Raw genomic sequence first — 19,677 nt, forward strand, 5'->3', positions numbered from 1 at the left:
GCCGCGCCCCGCCCGCCACGGCGCGGGAGCCGGCGGCGCGGAGGGGACGGCGGGGCAGCGCGGGGCATCTCTGCCCCCGCACGGGCTGCCCTGCCGGGGCACGGCCTCGCCGGGCATCGCGGCCCCCCGCCACCCCGGGGCTCCCGGGGACCCAAGCCTTGAGCGCCTTCTCCCTGCGGAGGCGTCCAGGCATCCGCGCTGGCGACCAGCGGGGATTCCTGATGAGCGGACATGTCCCCGCTCAGGGAAGGACCGCAGTGCATGTGGCATTTCATAGCCGATTACTGCTGTGCTTTTTCACGGCCATGCACCACCTTAAAGCTCTTCTCCACATCATTCATACGCATAGATGTGCTATCTACTTACATCCGTCTATATTATTTAGGATGGGAGGGGTGCTGTGGTGCTAGCAAGAACATCCTGTTTGTCAGCTGGTTGTTTAAGGTCCACAGAAAATTTAGCTGGAGAAAGAAACAATTGTTAAAAAATGGGGGAGAAGTCCAATTTAAACACTGCTGAGTGCCAACGCTCAGCATAGACTCTCTTCCAAGCCATGCTGCAGAGACTACTTAGCACAGTGGTAAGTGGGTGCTGCTTGTCATCACCAGGAAGCTTAAATGTTTTAAGTAGAGTAAGTAGCAATTACGGGTGCCATGTTTTTCAATGCTTCACTAAACACTTCTTGAAAGTGAGGTCTGTTGAATGCATGAAAACTGCATCCCCCCCTGGTTTGTAATCGCCTCTGAATGTTGGCCAGCGTTTTGGGGTGCCAGAAAGATCTGTTGGAGTCTTACTTTTGTGCTGCAAGCAAATTAACTGCTAAAACGTCTAAGGCTGGGACAACATGGCTGTTTGATAATTGATTTCATTAAACATTCAGCATTAGTCAAATGGCCTTGCAATGAGCTTCATAAGGGCTAGGGTAAGATCAGCAGTCAAAATCTGAGTTTGTAGTAGCAAGATACTGAAACACCTGACCTCAAAAAAATAATGTGACAGCATAATACAGCAATCTCTATGACAGTTTTCACACAGATAGGGATCTCAAAGCCAGTTTTAAATTGAGTCAATTTCCAAGTGGAACCCAATTCTCCTTGTGTGTGTATTTTCAAATGGAGCTTCGTTCTCAAGTTGTATCTTCAAAGTGTTATAGACCAGGCAAATTAGTGAAGCGAGTAAACCATGCCTGCATGCGTGATATTGCTGCCCTGTAGCAGGCAGGAGACACCTCTGCTAGTGAAGCTGTGGAATACCTTCGAGCAACATCTCGTGGCTTCATTTTACTGTGCAGGAAAAGCCTACAACTAGCCACTAGTACTTAATTGAAGTTAAATTCACTGTTGTTTAGCACTGTCCTGCTGGAGGAACCTCTTCAAGGTCAAGCTAAGTCATCAGGGGGCAGACCACGAGTTCTCTCTGGACTGCAGAAGATTGCTCTGTCATCAGGCTCTAAGAACTGCTGCAGTGTCCAGGGGGCTCCCAGCCTTGCCAGCACACCCCCACTTCATGCCATGCCCCAGTTTTGGCACACCCTGATCACAGCTGCCTGTTGGAAGCACTGCTGGTGCAGCATGGAGCCACATACGTTAAAATGGCTGAGAATCAAGTGCAGCAGGAGAGCTGACACCTGTACATCATGGACAGCTGCATAGCTTAGTCTCTCTGGAGGGTGGGTTGGCTAGAAATGCCAGATTGGCTCATTCACAAGTTTAGGAGCTTAAAAGCCTTCTCACACCACTGAGAGGGTTGATCTGGTTGTGACCAGGCTGAGAGATACCTAAGCTTTGAGGAAGCCCCCAGGAAGGGAGGTGTTAGTAATTAGTGCCTTCCAGGCACTAGGTATTCTGTGAGCATATAATATTCCATTTAATGGAGTCTTCCAGGATTAGAAGGGTTGTCACCCCTGAGGTTTTGTCTTAGCCAGACAAGGCAGTCTTTTTTTCTAGGAATTTACTAGCAGCACAGTGTCTTTTGCCATCTAATCAAGGACTCCCCTTGTTTATCAGAGACTCCCATCCTCCCAGATGTAAAATGAGATCACTTCTCTGAGGACATCCTCAAGATCCAGCCTTTGATGTTTCTATGCAAAACTGGGATAATTTGAAAAAGAGATTCCTAGGTGGCAGAACTCTAAAGAATGCTTCTTTTAAAAAAGAATTTCAAAACAGCCCAAAATGTTTGTGCCCAGTGAAACTTATCCCGAATTTTGTGTATCTCAAAGGATGGCAGCAAACTTTGTAGTTCAAGTTGGTGTCGTCTGGTTTCCTCAGATGCTTTCTGTTCCAAAGACCTTGTATTGATATTTAAATTGCTTTTAAATCCTCATAAGGAGGACAGCTGTCAAAAATATGTTATGTCTAGCAGAGTGAACAGTTAGATGGAGTATTGGTTCACACCTCTCCAATGAGTTTTATTAGTTGCTACTAATTTTTGTGTGCCATTCTAGTTCAGCTGTAAATATCTTCTTGAAATGAAAGAGAATATACAACCTACAGAAATCCTTCTGTACTGAAAAAGGATTGGGCAGAATATTCCCCTCACAATTTCCAAGGAAATAATCTAAAGACTTTGTTGTCTCCTCTCCTCCCAGCCAACAGATGCACTTTTCATAACACACTGCTCATCTGCTTTGCATGTCGTTCTTGTCCCTTCACCTGGTTTGCAGCAGTGAAAAATGGGGAGATTAGAGCTAACAGGGGAGAAACAGCAAGCACTGTGCCTCCCACAGGACAGTTCCAGACAGCATGCTTCAGACAGTGGTTGGGAATACTTTGCCAGAGCTCAGAGAATGAGACCTTTTCTGATCATGTAGAGAACAATGAACAGAGTGCAAAGGGAAGAGTCAGACTTTCAAGACTTGCCTTTACCAGGGTAAATGCAAATTTAGTAAATTTAGTAAACTTTGCCTGTCAAAGTCCATCCAACATCCAACTATAAGCCTTTTTTTTTTCTGCCAGCTTTCAATGTTTTGCCTGAGAGGAACACTCTTCTCCAGTCCTTCTGAAGACATGCTCTCGAACAGCCATCTCCTGATGAGCCCGGGCTAAGCCTGCAATGCCGTAGGTGCCGTGCAGAGGGGCAGAAGTGTGCACCGAACATCAGGGGTGTAAGCCAGGGTAAAGCCCTCTCTCCCCTGTGGAAAGTAACTTTAGCAAGCGCACTAGTGGAGTACAGGCTTTTAAATCCTGCTCTTTGTTACGGTGTTGCAGGCAAGAGGGACTGTAATTACTGTGTCCTTGGAGCAGCTGCACAGCTAGCAGAGAAAGAGATCCTGATCTCATCATCTGCAACAGTCTCTCTCAATTTGGCAGCCTAGTAATTCCCAACAGTGGTTCTCCATGGAAAGAGTTCGTGTTGTTGTCTTGGGACAATTGTACTGGAGAAACACAGGGCAAAGCCTGGCCCTCTACCTAATGCAGCATAGTAGGAAAAGACTCACGCTTGTGTTCGGGAGATGTTGCTCCCTATATTTCCTGTGGTTAAAAGATCATTGGTTTGTGTTATCTTAAATCTTTTGTCCAGGCTTTTGAAATTTTAAATGCAGATGCACTTTGCATACTGCATGACTAAAAAGTTGCTGCTCAGAAGGCACCTGCAAATCCCTACATGTTTTATACTTACTTCAAAATCTCTTCAGTTATATGGTAATGTTTTTTCTAGCTGGCTCTTGATCAAGTGCTGGTTTGTAAGTTTGGAACAACCACAGTTCATAAGAATAATCATGTACCAATTTCTGGTCTTCCAAAATACCTTTAAAGTGTTACATGTATTGACTTTCTTTTTGTCCTTCTCAAGTTCTTCTGGCTTACTAGGCAAATCTGGCTCACAGAATTTTTTTACTAACTGTTTTTAATGGCAATCATTCAGCCATGAATTTGCCAGCAATAACAAAACTGCAGTTGTGCAGATCCATAATTTCACACTTTCCTGTTCTCATTAGAATGATATGTCACCATTATTGTATTACAAAATCCATTACCATACCCAAATCTATTTATCAGAAAAATGTTTGGTTCCATAAACAATATAAGAAACTAGTGCCTATAATGTCTTAATCAAGTTTGAACACATTCTTCATGATTCTTCCTTCAATTGAATCTCCTCTGTATCATAGTCTTTGCTCTACCTGTGGTTGTTGTTCTGTGTATTCAACTTAACTCCTCCCCTGCCTACTGTAAATCTAGAATGGCAAGAACCAAGTAGCCATTTACATAGTGAAGTAAAATTGTTATTTATGCCAATGAGGGTTTTCTCTGAGCAAACAGAAAGCCCAAGTTCAAAACCTGGATGGAAGGAATTCACCTGAAGAAACAGAATAGCAGCAAAGCAGTATAAATGAAGTACCCCCTGCCATTTTCAGTACCAATTCACAATCAGTTTAACTAGAAATACAGTTTGAGGAGTTTCCTCCCACAAAAGGGCACCTGCTAACCATGGAACAAGTGTTCATTTAGTCTCCCTTGTATCACCTTTTTGGTACTTGTAGTGCTATGTAGTCAGTGAAATTAAATGTCTGATTAGTGCTGAGATGAATCATCATGCTGTCAGGGAGAAGAGAGCAGAAGTGGTGGCTCAGGAGGAGGAGTATCAGATTATCCGCAATTCAAATTCAAGTTGGCTTACGTTGGTCCTGAATCCAAGTCTTCCATCCACCTCATCTGCTGAGATAATATGTTCAAAAGAATTGTAGAGTATCACATATTCTAACCTCAAGTCCCTTGCTTTTCCACTCACCCTAGTCCTTTTTAACCCCAAACTGTATTTTCCAGGGAGTATGAGCTTTGTGACTTACTGCAAGCTCTGTTTACAAGTGCTACTATTCAGTAAATGCACAGCTGTTGATTTCCATTGAAATCTGTTGTTTGTAGTCCTTGATATTCAGGAGCTACAGGATACTGTCTCTTAGAAAAGTGCTCCTTTTTATGTGCCTCAATTTGGGCTCTCATAATCACCTGTAATTTCAGAAAAGTGTGACTAGAGTTTCTAAAGTCAATATAGTGAGTGCTGAATTTGTCATTAGAAGTAAACCTTCTCATCTTAAAAGAAATGAAATAAAATGACAGTGTAGATGTAGCAGACTTCATCTATTTTGAGGATCTTACTTTGATGCCCTACTCTTTTTATAAAAATGGCATTATATACTGTCAAGACAACCTGTTAAATGGCTAACAGAGACATCTCTCCAAATAGCTGACAACAGAAAATCATCATCAGATGGAAAAGTTCCCCAGGAATTGACAGTAGGCTGCTTATGTTCAACACCTCCTGCAATCACATGGGAGCAAGTATAAATGTTGCTGATGACACAAAACCCAGTAGAGCAGTGATGTCACTGAGCTCAGGGAAGCATGGAGTGATCTGGATGACTTGTCCATTTAAAGAAAATCTTACTCTACAAGCTCCTTATTAAGTCATTGACTTCAGAAGAAAGAGTGCAAGATGTTTCTACAGAATGGTAGGACTTTATCATGGAAGGCAGCGCTTCTAAAAGAGCTTGGGCATCTGAATGGAGAAACAGCTTGACTCCAATTTCTGCTATAATTCTGCAGAGGAAGGGGCTAACGAGATTCTTGCTTGTTTCAAGAAGGAGATAGAAAATAGGAATGGGAGATCTTCCCTCTGTCGAGCACTCCTGAGACCAGTAAAAAAAAAAAGGTACAGATTTAGTGTTCACATGTTCAAAAGAATATGGAGAAGTAGGTGACATGCAGAAAAGAGACACAGAAATTATTCATAAGCTGAAGGAAATGTCTTGAGGTGAAAAGACTGGGAGAGCTCTCAGCCTTATCTAAGCACTTGTTGCTATGCTCAGTAGAAGAGGCTTATATGATCTAAGTGATAAAGAATATCAGTCTATATATTCTAGTAGCACCTTTATGGAAAAGAATAACATCAGTCTTTCTTATCAGAGATGGCTCAACATCTTCTGTTGGAAAGTCAAGCTCTTTCATGTCACTAGAGGAACACACAAATGTCCCAAGAGATGCAGTAATTCTTAGATCTTTTGAAATATGAAGCACTAGCGAAAAAATCATAATACATATATGCTTTTAAAAACCTACAGTCACTGCCATGGATGCTTGGGTTTTATTTAAATGAAAAAGAGTGTTAGTGAATGGATAGGTTTGCTTCATTTTCCTTGAGGGAGCTGGGGAATCTGATGATTTTTGAAAAATGAACTTTCTCCCTGCAAATCTTCTTCTATTAGTCCTGAGCTTAGATATGAAATATTCAGGTATCTACTTTGTGGCAAAAACAGGGAGCAAAGAAGTAGAAATAGCTGTTGGATGGAGAACAACCCTATAATTCCATGCCTTGCATTTCTTATTAACTGTCAGTGTTCCTAAAAAAAAAAAGTCATTATGAGAATTAACTTCAGTTTCTTGGGAGCTAATTTCCAGAAGGAGGGAGTCATAGCTGTGGAGTCTGTAGTTCTAAGTGATATCTTCTAGGGAAGAAGCAACTTTTTCAGAGAACATTAACTGTTGGCATTTTGGTTTGGATTATTTTTTGGTTTTGTGGGTTTGGGTTTTATTCTGTAGGGTTGTTTTGGCTTGTCTGTTTTGTTGTTTTCTTTTGTTTTGTTTTTTCCCTGATAGATTTAATTGTTACTCATTATATTCTTGAGGAAATTATTAGTTATTCTTGGCAAGAAGAATAAAGCATCTGCATAAGTATTGATTAAAGAGGGCACATAAGCACCAGCTGAAATATTTCCTTTGGTTTGAACCCTAATGTAGTGGTAATGTTCCTGCAGATTTTTGTTGGTGAAAAACTGAGAATAGCATTAGTGAGTAAAAGCACTACTCTGACCCTAGCGTGTTTCTCAGTTTGGACATCTCTGCACACCTACACACAGATGGGGTTGGGTAGGTAGACACACTGGACTGTATGACAGACACTTCAGTGTCCCAAAGACATCAGGCAAGGTGGGTTCAGGTATTGCCTAGTCTGAGAGGGAAGACGTGCCTATAGTTGGAAGGGCTACATTTGAGAGCAGAACCTCAATTCAAACTAGCAGACCTTAAAGGACAAATGTGGATGTGCTGGAGCTGTGCACTGGAGTGTCAAGTCTCCATTTTGTCTTAGGGTGTTTTGTTTATACAAAGTTGTGGATGTGCATTTGATTAAAATATAATCAAAATGTAATGACCTCTACAGATTCAGGAACAGAAAGACTGTTTTTTATCTCTCTGTAAGTGTATATGTATGGATGTATAAATAAACACACATGCATTTGTCTGTATATGACTTACTGTTTCTATTTTGGCAGAATATGAAGACCCCAACCTATTAATCTATGAATGCAGTTGACTTGCAGTGAATTAAGACTGGCTATTTAATGTAGACTTATGGATCACCAAAGAAAGTATGTGATTATTTTTTATACTTTTATAAGGAACAGAAATATTTACATTTTTAAAGTACAATTCATAATTGCACCACCCTTACAATATTCCAACTTTAGCCCCAGGAGTGGAATATAAACTGTGCCAGACATGCATTCCCATGAGTTTTTGTCGTTGTTTTCGACACAATCTATTTTTATTCAGTTCTATGGGAAATGCACACACTTTGTGCAGTTGCCAGAATGTAATTTCCCAATGCCCCTTATTTATTTCAAAGTGTGCTTTTTTTGGATTCAAGTGCTTTTGCCACAGCACTTTTTCACATTTTACCATGTAAGTGCTCCTTGCTCATACTGAACCCATTTGGTGAGGACAATATGTGGAGCTGAAAGAGCAGCCACATAAACTAGCAGAAACCTCCCACGCTGGCCATAGTGGTTGGTTCTCCTTCCTTTTTTGGGGTCTCCCATTAATTGTGCTCGCTCCACCTAAGGGCTGCATGCAGGGAGCTGGGGGCAGAATTCTTGCTTTGTTCAGATTCTGCTGGGTGTATCAGAGCCCAGCGGTTGTTGGGGAGATGGTGCTGGCCTGCTGATATCCCTCTCTTTGGGCCTAGCCTGCAGGACAATTTGGAGGCTGCCTAAATCCACAGGTTAATCCACAGCAGGTTAATCCACAGCAGGTTAATCCTTAGGGACCATCTAGGAGCTGGGACTAGCCAGAATGGATCAAGCTTCAGCCTGGTTCACAACACAACCATTGCCTGAGGAGCAATGGAGAGGTTCGAGATGATGATGTACAGATCAGATTTTGCTGTAGAACCTGCCCCAAAAGGACAACTTACCTCTGTGAGGAGACGGACCTTAGTCAACATGTCCACTAAAATTTGCATGGTGCTTTCCAGGTCAGCATAATTTTCTGTCCTAAGGCCACTTTGACTTGATAGACTTTTTTTAAAGGGTTCATTTTTGTGTTGAAATCAACTTGACAATGTCCTCACATTCTTACAAACCATCCTGTTAGATAATTGCCATAAGGCCTCGTCAAGGGCTCTCATGTTCAGACACAGTTGCAGTTCTAGGCCACTCCTTTATAAAGCACCGCTGACACTTTTGCATTTAAATAGGGCACCACTGAAGAAGACCTCTCCAAAACTCCCTTGCAGTGCTGCTTAAAGGACATTTTAATACTTGCCCCAACCCTGACTTATCTGCAGTACAACATCACAGACCCTGCACCATAACATCTGCGTAAATAAGTGCCCTACTCTTATCTCACAGCATTCTCCAATAAAGCCTTCAGACAAATAGGGAAAGGAAGAAATGTGGTCTTGAGACCAGGCACTGAGGTCAGTAGTCCTTCCTACTTCGGCTGTATCTGCCCCAGTTTATACCTGGCAGCTCAAATGTGAGTTTGTTCCTGGAGGTTTGGCCTGACTGCTTGCAGAGAGGGTTGGTAACCCCTTGTAACACATAGAGCAAGGATCCAGGGTCAGGGTGCTTCCCTTGCCCTGTGGATTTCTCCATCATCCTCCTGCCATCTAGATGACGGCACAGCTTTGTCCTGCAGGGACTTGGACAAGGAGCAGATGGGTTTTGTAGCAGCTGGCAAGGCACATGGACTACCGAGATGCAGGAAGGTGAGAAGGTTCTCCATGGGTCTGAGCTCATGATTAAACCTTGAAACTATGGTCCATTGCTGGCAATGAATCAGGGAGAAAGGCTGCGAGGTTACAAATGTTACACATTTTCCTTAGCAAGTCTCCTCAAACGGCTTAAGCCTTATAATTGGCAAGGCAACAGGCAAAAAGCAGCCCTCTCAAGGTCTGACAACCTTATAGCCTGCCAAAGCCCTATAACTCATGAAGGAGAGAGAAATATTTTGAAACTGGGCACCTGTGGGGAGCCAAATTTCCGTGAAATGACATGGAAGTGGAGCCTCTCAAACTGGCAGTGTCAAAAGAAGCCTCAGTCCAGGTCCTTCCACAGACTTCACTGTGACAAAAACATCTTTCCATGAAAGGCAAAGGACTCCCACCATGGAAAGGGACACTGCTGCACTTCTAATCAGCCTTCAAAATTACTGTTTTCCAAGATCACCTACCAAGATCATGATACCAAAAAAAAATCGATGTTAGGCATAAATTGCAGAATGCTTTCTTTCTCCCAAAACAAAAAGAAAAAAAAATACAACTGTATAATCAAGAGCTGCAAGAGCTGTAGGCTTGTCCTTGGTAGCATCTCTGGGCTGTCAGATACTTTGAAGTTTTGGATTCTCAGAATAAGACAAGTCTTTCTTTCTCACAATTTGTATAGGTTGTTATGAGCAATCAGCTAAGGCATCCTAGGACCCCTGGGCTGAAACGGGTCTGTGCAGACAGCACAGCTTACAAAGTCCATATGGATCAGCATGCTTCTCAGAATCATATCCTCTCACTTTCCCGAGTTCCCATCTCATGAGCATGTGCATTTAAAATCCAGGTTTCTCTGGTAGCCCCACAGTAAAAGTTCTAAAGGTTCCTGTAACAGGCCACCAGGGTAGAAAGAGCAGCAGAACTTCAAAACAGCAGATCTGCCCTTTCCATAAGAAAGAAAGGGAAGTGTAGTTGCCCTAGAGCAGTCACTCTGAAAGGTAAGAGTCACTCATGAAGCATCCATCTGGCTGTCTGTGAAAACTAGGTCCTTGTTTTGATGTTCTTTTTTGAAAGGTGATGATGAAGTAATGCAGCAGGAATGCAGACACAGAAGTAGGGGGATTTTTGGGTGAGAAAATTCTCCTTGACCAGTCATTTTCCTGACAGGACCAGTCATCTTTCAAAGTAAGTCCTCAAATTTTTATCCTTCTCAAAAATGCCAAGATGCGTCTGGAAAGACTGCAATATGGATACTTCAGAGATTCCCTGAACAGAAATAGAAGAGGAAGATGCAGACAGCAGATAGCCTCCTTTACTAACATTACACAGCCAGATTGTCCTGTGGGAACTGGCAACAAGGTCCAGCTGATCTTATCCTTTTTGTAAAATAGGATAACGATTATGGGGAACACAGAGAGATTCTCAGTGTGTGATCGGTGCCACACCACTGCCCTGGCCAGTTTCCAGAGGCATACTCACCAGGCTGAGATCTTTTACTTAATCCATAAACTGCTAGCCTAGTTTTATGGTCCTCTCCATGGAATCAATTCCACATGGATTAAGACACATGGAGAAGCCCAGTCATCACTGCAGCTAGGGAAGGAACCTGGGCTGGGGTTGCACTGGTCTCCTTGCCTGTCCTGGGAATGTCCAGATCAGGCTCATCTGCAAATCTGGTGTGTGCTTACAGAAATGAGAGAGCTCTTTGTGAATCTCTACCATTTCTTGCTCTTTCAACACAAATGGAGAGAGAAGGGAGCACCATAACACGCCAGGAAGAAGGGCTGACTCCTTGCAGACCTTTTCTTTGTCTGCACCTCTGTGTGTTGTTACATATCTGGTGTGGGCAGCACTGTGTCCCTGCTTGATATCAGCCCAGCTGGATGGCAGGTCAGGAGGACAGGAATGGGGAGGGAGAGCAGAGAAGGACAAGCAGTCAGCAGTGTGCTGGCTCTCCTGAGACAAAAAGACATCATAGCAGAGGCCATCCTGGAGAACTGTAACTAATCATACCCTGGGCTCTAATGTGCCCAGATGCAAATGAAATTTCAGTTTCTTAGTAACTGAAATTTTTCATATTTGATAGCCAGAAAGCAGTGAACTTTCTGCCATGGAGATGGTCTCAGTGAAAGCTGGCAAGGAAACCTTCAGCCACCACATCCCTCCCTTTGTGAGGGGAAGCTTTGGTACAGAGATGGGCACACTCCTTCATGCCATGGAAATGGCACAACACTCCTTAGTGATGGAGGACAGTGTGGACCCAATACTGACTGTATCATAGTAAAAAAGATTTGCATTCACAGAAAACAGTAGGCTTTGATTATGCCTACATTTTACAAGCAGTGAAAACCTTTCATGTCCTGCCAGTGTTTCAGTGCATCGTGTACAGAACCAGTACAGAGCTCACTGAAGATGGTAGAAAGCTGCTGCCCACTACAGATGGTGTTGGGGTCAGGCCCTACTGGATTAAAATTATGTCCTCCTGTGAAGTGGTAAGTTAATGAGAGTTGAGAAATGTCTATGTCTATAGTCTAAAAGACTATGTCTCATAGTCTTTAAAATACGGAGAAAACCACAGAATCATGGAGCAGCTGAGGCTGGCAGGGACGTCTGATGATTGTGTGTTTCAAGTCCTGCCTGTTGCCTCTTGCCCTGTCACTGGCCACCACTAAACAGTCTGGCCCTGGCTCCAGGATGAGCAGTCCCAGCTCTCTAAGCCTCCCCTTGTATGCCAGACATTACAAGCCCTTAACCAATGGCCCTTGACTGGACTCACTGTGGTATGTGCAAGTCCAGTACAACTGGAGAGCCTTCATCCTGCCAGGGTGCCACCGAAAGGCAGCACAGCCATCTGCTGTGTCAACCACTCCTCCCAGTTTTGTATCTTCTGCAAACCTGCTGAGGCTTCTCTCTGTCCCACCACCCAGACCACTAACACAGCTGCATCCTAACACAGGGTGACCCCTGGGATATGTCACTGGTGACAGTACCCAAGCTAAAGGAACAGGGAAGGATTTTGTGCCTGGAAGGCTTTAATTTCTGCAGGTCAATATATGGATGTATAAGAAGAGTTCTTTTAAAGGTTTATGGAAGAACATACTTTATTGGAGACAGACTAATGTGTTAGAATTTATTTTGAAATGTCTATTATTTAAAAATATCTACTACTTAGTAGAGCATGAAACATCATTTCATTTTAAACATGCAGCATTTAAGACTTGGACTTTTAGAACATGTAGATATTCTAAAATAACTCCATTGTGTAAACAAATCCTTGCTTAATAGCGCAATCTCTTGAAAATATTCTAAATAAATTAATTGATGGCTTCTATTTTCTTTCTGTGTCTCAACCATTGGCATTCCTCATTTTAGATGTCAACATTTCTATGCCTGGAAGCTGGAGAATAAAAATAGTTACACTCTAAAAAAGGGACAGTGCTGAGGGTGAAAGGTCCTGATCTTGCAAGTTCTTGCTCACATGGAAACTCAATGACACTACTGGGGTGAGGAGGAATTACCCAGCAGAAATTACAAAATGAGGCTGAGCTCTGCTACTAAAATGGTAATAACTCAAACATGGGAAAGATTATCCACTCTCCGATGAAACAGAAGGAGCCTGGCTGTACAAATCTGTAAGTTTTAAAGAACCAACCAGGGTTGAAACTCACTGGAAATCTGTTTTGAAAACAGATGAGAACCTCCTGCTAAGCTGTTAGACTGCAGGGATGTTTCAACAACTGGGATTTTTTAGGGTTTTTATATTGAACATAGATGAGCTACAGGGATTTCAGGCCTATTTGGAAGCCAACTATGTATTCATGTCATTACTAATAATGCCTTGGGCTAGACAGAAAGCTTGAAAACTATTTGTTTACATAAATAAAAAACAGTGCATTTTTGGAGTTACTTCATTATATGGCCTTAAAAAGAGTCTCCTTGGCACAGTAAGATGACCTTATCCTTAGAAAAATAGTATTATATGTCAGAAATATCTTTATTTTCTGACACAGCAGGACAGAAAAGCCACTTTTATTCCAAGGAAGCCAGCTTGTCCATATGAAACCTGAAGAGACTGAACACATCATGGCAGTACAATATGGTTTCTCGGACTCTTGAGATAAGGGTGAGTGCCTAATGGCTGTTTTCCAAACAAAGAGCACTCAGTTAAGAACCAGGGTACATGTCAAGGAGGTTTTAAAGGGGAACATTACTCATAGCTCAGGAGTGGTTAAAGAATATTAAATAGGCCACAGAACTCTATCTCTTCTTTCACTACAACAAGTAAAGGCGAAAAAATTCCCCAAATCTATAAATCTTCTATTCTCTAGCCCTTTTCTACCTGGACCACCATCTCCTCTGATTCTGAGCACCTCTATGCTGATCTTCAACTGAAATTTGCCAGAAATGGCAGCAGCCCACCTCCAGGATTCTGGGATCATCCAGTTGGTGTGACCAGACCCTGCATGAGGTCTCTGCCACACCTGGACAGTTTCAAAGTCATTTGCAGCAAAAGACATTTACCACGGTGGAAGGTCCATAATTCTTGATTCTTCAAAACGTCTCAACTAATGTAATTTCAGCTAGGAGTTCTCAGCCTGCAAACAGGCACCTAAACTTTTCAATTGCTGGTCCCATCGCCCTTTTCTCCTTTTAAGACCTTTCTGATTTCCCCTCTGAGAGATGATGATCCTATGAGTAATTAACCACTTTCTAACTTGCTTCTTCTCAGTTGTTTATGGCAGACACTCCCCAGCTGTATGTTGGAAATGAAAACACTTCTCTAGTGCAAGGTTCTTTGCTTAGCATATCTTGGTGGTTCTCTCATGGAGAAAGTAATGGACAATACAGAAATCCTTTCTGTTGTCTCAGTGCACTAGATTCTCCTTCTTCTCCACCTTTTCAACTGGAAAAAAAATGGTTCTTTGAACAGATCTAATATAGCTTCTTACATGGGAAGTTCTGTAGAGTCTTCCTCTCTGTGTATGGGTAGGTCTACTTTTAATCAATGCTGATTTCCTTCCTTACTTCTGGTTGTCTCTGAGCTTAATGGTTGTATTTGGAATAACAGAGCATTTACCATCTCCAGATCTCAGTGGTTTCCTCTGTTGTTCTTGGTTGTGTTTTTGTAAGCAGTTGTGTGCCTATGGACCTTTGTGCCTGGCCAGCTTTCACTGTTGGATGAAGGTCTAACATTTTATTGCTCAGAAGCATTTTTGTAAATAATACATTTCCAGTGTAAGACTGCAACAGATTAGTTTCTTTCTGGGGGGAAAGATCAGAGGTCACAAAGAAATGGAAATGTCATGTTTTTCTGTTAGTTCAAAGGCTGTTCTTGGACCTTGTTGGTGACTAAGCTACTAAAAACTGAACTGGCCTGTCTGACCTTACAAGAATATAATCCATCAGAAGAGATTCACAAATAAATTGGTTTTTTTCTTTTTTCTTTAGATTAGCTAATTTTCTGAGCAAAGTAAACTCATATATTACATTAAATATGTCTCCCACCATTGTTTATTTGCAGGCCTGTTCTTTAAAGGATAAGCCAACTTCCTCTCAAATGCAGTTGATTTCTCTGACTCACTCTGACAGCTGTGACAGTCTGTTTGTCACAGAGCAACTGGTACATACCAATTTATACATTAAAAGTAGCTGGAGGTGGAGCAGTCTCATAGGTGGGTTTAGAACCTTAAAACATTGTGTGAAGATTCATCAGATTACTCCCTGGTTTTGTTTGTTTGTTTGTTTAATGATGACATTACTTTTTAACTTTGTGCTTCAGTGCATTGTCTTACAGCAGTGACTCTTACCTGGGAAAAATACCACCCTGGAGTGTCCCAGTTATGCTCCATGCTACAGTATCCAGTATGATTCTATGGCAGTGTGGGAACACATCAGGCCAAAGCCAGTAGCAGGCTGTTTGCCATTCTGGGGTGAATTGTTTCTGGCTCGGTACCATATGCCTGAGGGTGGCATGTGTCTTCTCAGGAAGGACAAATTGCTCTCCTTCATCTTTGGCAAGCTCCTGCTGGCATGCCAAAGAGGCCTATATTTAGTACTGGTACTGTTTAGCCAACAAGCTGGGAAAATTGTCATGATGATGTGACTAGAGATTTCCCAAGGCTGTTTTCCAAGAGCTGAAGAAGACATGGTTGAAGTGAGCTTTGAATTTCCAGCTTTGAATCTTGCTGCTCCTATTTTCTCTGGGTAAAGTACCTCCTGCTCCCAAGCCCAGGCCTGTGGTGTTGCAGCTTGAACTGAGCTCATTTACTCCACTTTGGCATTGGTGGGATTCCTACAAAGCTGGCTATTTTGATATACATCTTGGTACCCAAAATTCTACCCTCCATGTTCTGTTGAATCCTGGCTGTAGCTGTCACTGTTCCTGCTCCCCCAGTGACACGTGCTGTCTTGGCTGCCTGAAGCACACATGGTCCAGGTGTGCTGAGAGCAGAGATCCAGAGAGCAGCAGCAACTGTTCCCATCAGAACCCTCTTTGCCTCTCATCTGCACTGGGCACGTGGCTTACCTAGAATTCAAAAAGCTCATGAGACTGGAGGAAGGCAGTGTGAGCCCTGACACTCACTGCGAGAATTTCACCTCTTCTGTTCCTTTCTGTTGTGAAACAACAACATCAGGAACCTCCCAAAGAACTGGAGCAACACCGTGGGGTTATCTTATTTCTTATTCATTTTGTTTATCTTTTTTCCACCCCAAACTGGCCACAGGCACATTCACTGTTCAACAAGAGCATCTGAAGATCCTTTTCCTAAAAGGCCATGCCTGTGGGAAGGTCTCAGTTATCTGCTGTTTGTTGTTGAAGTTACATTTTCAACTGGTAATTTACTCTATACTTAGGCTTTGCATACATAGCAGTGCTAGAAAGAGGGTGAAAGAAATTACCTCTTGAGGAAAAAAAAGGCAAATATCCCAATATAAACATGATTTTATTGCTTTTATTTAAGCTGTGTGAGGGAATGGAGATTCATAGGGGAAAAGCTAAACTAAATAGGCTTTTTATTAACAAAAATTTTTCAAACACATGCTCTGCTCACAACTCAGCTCAAGATATATGAAAAAAAAGATTAAGGAAGACTCTAATTCTCTAATTTCATATCCCTTCCTAAAAAGATCTATATGACATTTTTACTTGTGTCTTGATATACATTCTTATAAGCAAAGGAATTTTGGAGTTATTCTTAAAAATATTCCCAAAATGTACCATAATCCTTTGCTTGGGCATTTAAATCTTCTTTTCCATCTGAAATAAATGTTGCTTTTGGCTGTTGTAGATACAGCCAAAACATGAAAAATCATCTGTGCTTGGGTTGGCTACAGTGGAATTTTCTCTTCTACATGCTAGGCAGGAGGTTCCCAGGGCCAGCTAATACTGCACACATTTTCATTTGCAGTGTTGGTATTGCTGGCAGGATATTGCATAATGAAGAGCACGGTATTGTCCTTTTTCCCTGTATGTCCCTTCTGTGTGCATAAAAATTAGGTTGTTCTGCTGATTTAATTACTGTGAGATCATCTTCTTAGGCATCTTGTCACAATACTGACATTTCTTGTGGAAGTTTTAAGTGATTTGACACTTCTTATCGTAGTACAATTGCTAGCTTGTCTTCCAGTGAACAAATGTTGGTTAATAATTGTTGGCATTAGAAACAAATCACAGCTTTTGCTTATTTTCAATAGTTCAAGGAACTAGGGGAAGGTCTTGACAGCCCTAATTTGCTGTGCTTAGTGGCTATTTTTGTATATTTCTCAGCTTTCTGTCCATTGGACCAAGAAAAATCTGGAGAGCAGGTTGTGCATGTCTGGGACATCCACTGTGTACAGACCTGTTAAATCCCTCAGATGTTTGTTGCTGACTATTGCTTTAATAAATTCACTGCAGGTCCCTTATGTAGCAAGCACTGCCACATGGTAACTCAGAGCTATGAACATTCTTCAGGTCATGAACTCCCTCCAGTCGATTTATCTGCCAGGAAGGTATTTGCCTGCATCTTCCAATGGAGCCCTTTCTCTGTGAATGAAGCAGCATTAAGACAAGTGCAAGACACAAACCAGTTGTTGGAGGACAATACACACTCCTACTTTTAGCTTGGTATTAGGCTTCATAAACCATAAATTTTAGGAAAAAGTACATGGTGAATTAACAAGAAACATATTACTCCTGGCAATCTTTAGAGTCTAAATGGCATACATAGACATGAAAATGCACTGAAGATTGATGTTTCTTCACAGCACACCACTCCCCTCACAGCCTGTGAGCTTTGTGGGGCTCTGCCACAGCCTGATTTGCTGTATTGTCAGCTCCCAGGTTGTTTGATTGAGTTTGAGAAACTACCATAGTAATCAGCTGTCACAGGTAATGGTTTCCTCTGAGTTTAGAAAGAGCAGCTGCCAGCTTCTGCTGTGCTCTGTTGGGTGCACTGGGCACTGCTGCCAAGCTCATTGGGTTCTGGTTCTGGGGTTTTGAACAAAGGAAAGGAAGCAGTCTCTAGCTATTTCTGATCATTCTTTCAGGGGAAGTAGTGCACAGCCCACTCCCCCTGCGTGTATCTTTTGAGAGGTCTCCCGAGTATCTTTCTCTGAGCAATTGAGGTGCGTTATTTGTAATGACCAGGTACTGTTTCTGTAGTCCCTACTCCAGAGCTAACTCTGTCTCTGCCTTCCACAATTCTTTGGTAGCTAAGAATACTTCATTGTTCCACAAGCTAACCAGAATTACTAAATCCTCCTCAAGGACTGATTTGCTTTAAAGATTCAATGTCTCATTGGTCTCATTTTGTCTTCTAGTAGGCACTGAGCAGTTTGGGGGAATTACCAGTTTCTCCAGATTTTGGGGTTTTTTTCAGCCTTTTGTCATGATTTTTTTTCCTATGGGCTTCTGTGTTTTAGTGCCATACTTTTGTGTCTTTTAAATCATTCCCTTTGTGGATTTGTGAAATTTCTGACATCCAGAAATATTTCTTTTCCCTGTTTGAATGGAAATGTTGCCACATGGGTGTTTGTTCCCTCATGTACACTCATGGAGCTTCTCCCTGTAACAGTGCCAGCAAGTTGTCCAGTTGTAGTGGTGTTTAAATTGTGTTTCAGGGGTTGTGGCATCCTTTTTTGGAGGTCTTGCTCTGAACAAATCCTGGCAAGCTGTTACCAGCTAAACTGTTGTTTCTAAGCCTTTTTGACAAAATGGTGCATTTCATTGTTTTCCTGTGATTCAGTTTCAGGTTATGATCTCTTGATCTTCTAACTAACACTAATAAATATTTCTAGTAGTTTATATTTGATGCTGCTTTAAATTAGGATATTGCAAGTATGACAAAGACTTTTCCCTATATCCTTTTTATTCGCCTATCCCTTGCAAAGATGGTATTCTAAAAGGTGTGCTCTGAAGCACTGCTTTACAGGGAGTACTGAAAGGAAGTGCAGTTGCTGATGCCACTAGCTAGATTGACCGTGGAGTTGGGCAGCATGCACATGATACCAGGTGGGAGAACTAGACTGTGGTGGCCCCATACAATTTTTTTTTTTTGAGTCTTGGACATTCTGAAAAAGGGCTGTATTTCTCTTATTATTGCACTTAACTGCATTAAGGTTTATCCACTTTTCAGCCCAGTGTGTACTCACTATAAAGTTTTTCACTTTTCTACCTTGCGCCCATTGGTAAGAGTAGTTGGGAGGGTGAACACAGAGCATTAAACCTGGGAAAGCTTGGTCTTCCAGTGCTTTGCACCTTGAAGCACACACACAAAGCATTTCCTCATTTCTCTTGCCGTTTGTTTCCTTTTCAGTCATGAGAACTTTTAGCAAGCTTCTCCCAGTACAGGTGTTGACAGCATCTCCAGCTACCAGTACTTTTGACAAGTGGTTCTTTTGCTGACATTCAGCTGTGCATTTCCTGGCTGTAAGATGCAGACAGTTTATCCTGGTTTTAGATTTTGAGGTCCAAGAAACAGCAACAAGAGAACAGAAATGAGGAATTAGGGTGAAGATCTTGAGCAGCAGCAGCAGCAGCAGCAGCAACAGAAAATAGTCACTCATACTATGTGTTTACCTACTAATTTTAAAAAAAGAGCAAAGTTTATGTTTTATAAACTGTATTTACTCTCATTGGATAGTCCTAATAACACTGCTACTTTTGTGGCATGAATGCCATGAAAGGGCCTTTCAGTAACATACTCTATCTGCTGAGGTCTAAACTCTGCAGAGTACACAGTTCATCCTGGCACTTACACCCTGACTCTACACCCCTTTTTGCCAGAGCTGCTGCCACTGGGTCCCTGTTCCACTGGGAGGGCTGCAGCTGTACCCAGCAGCCACCTCTTTCCCACAGAGTTGGTATCAATCTCCACAGGACCTTTAAGTCTCTGGTCTTGTTAGAAGCCACTCTTCACCCTCATTTTGGTGTGTTGTTGCAATGACAGAATCCCAAGAACTTCTCTGAAATACTAATATGTAGCTAATGAGCATCTCCCTATAATTTCCTGCCTTTGCATGAACTACCACCTTGAATTGAAAGGTCCCTGCCTGGAGTGTTTTGGTTTCAGACTACTTTAAAGTTACTGAGATATCTGGGTATTTTTCTCTCCAGGTAGACAGAATTACTGTTTTACAAGGTTTGGAAAATACATCATATTCTGTGAGAAGGAAACAGGTTTGTGAAACAGTGATGCTGTCATGAACGTCATC

The sequence above is a fragment of the Coloeus monedula genome (assembly GCF_965178545.1).
Source record: "Coloeus monedula genome assembly, chromosome: 4".
Taxonomy (NCBI): domain Eukaryota; kingdom Metazoa; phylum Chordata; class Aves; order Passeriformes; family Corvidae; genus Coloeus; species Coloeus monedula.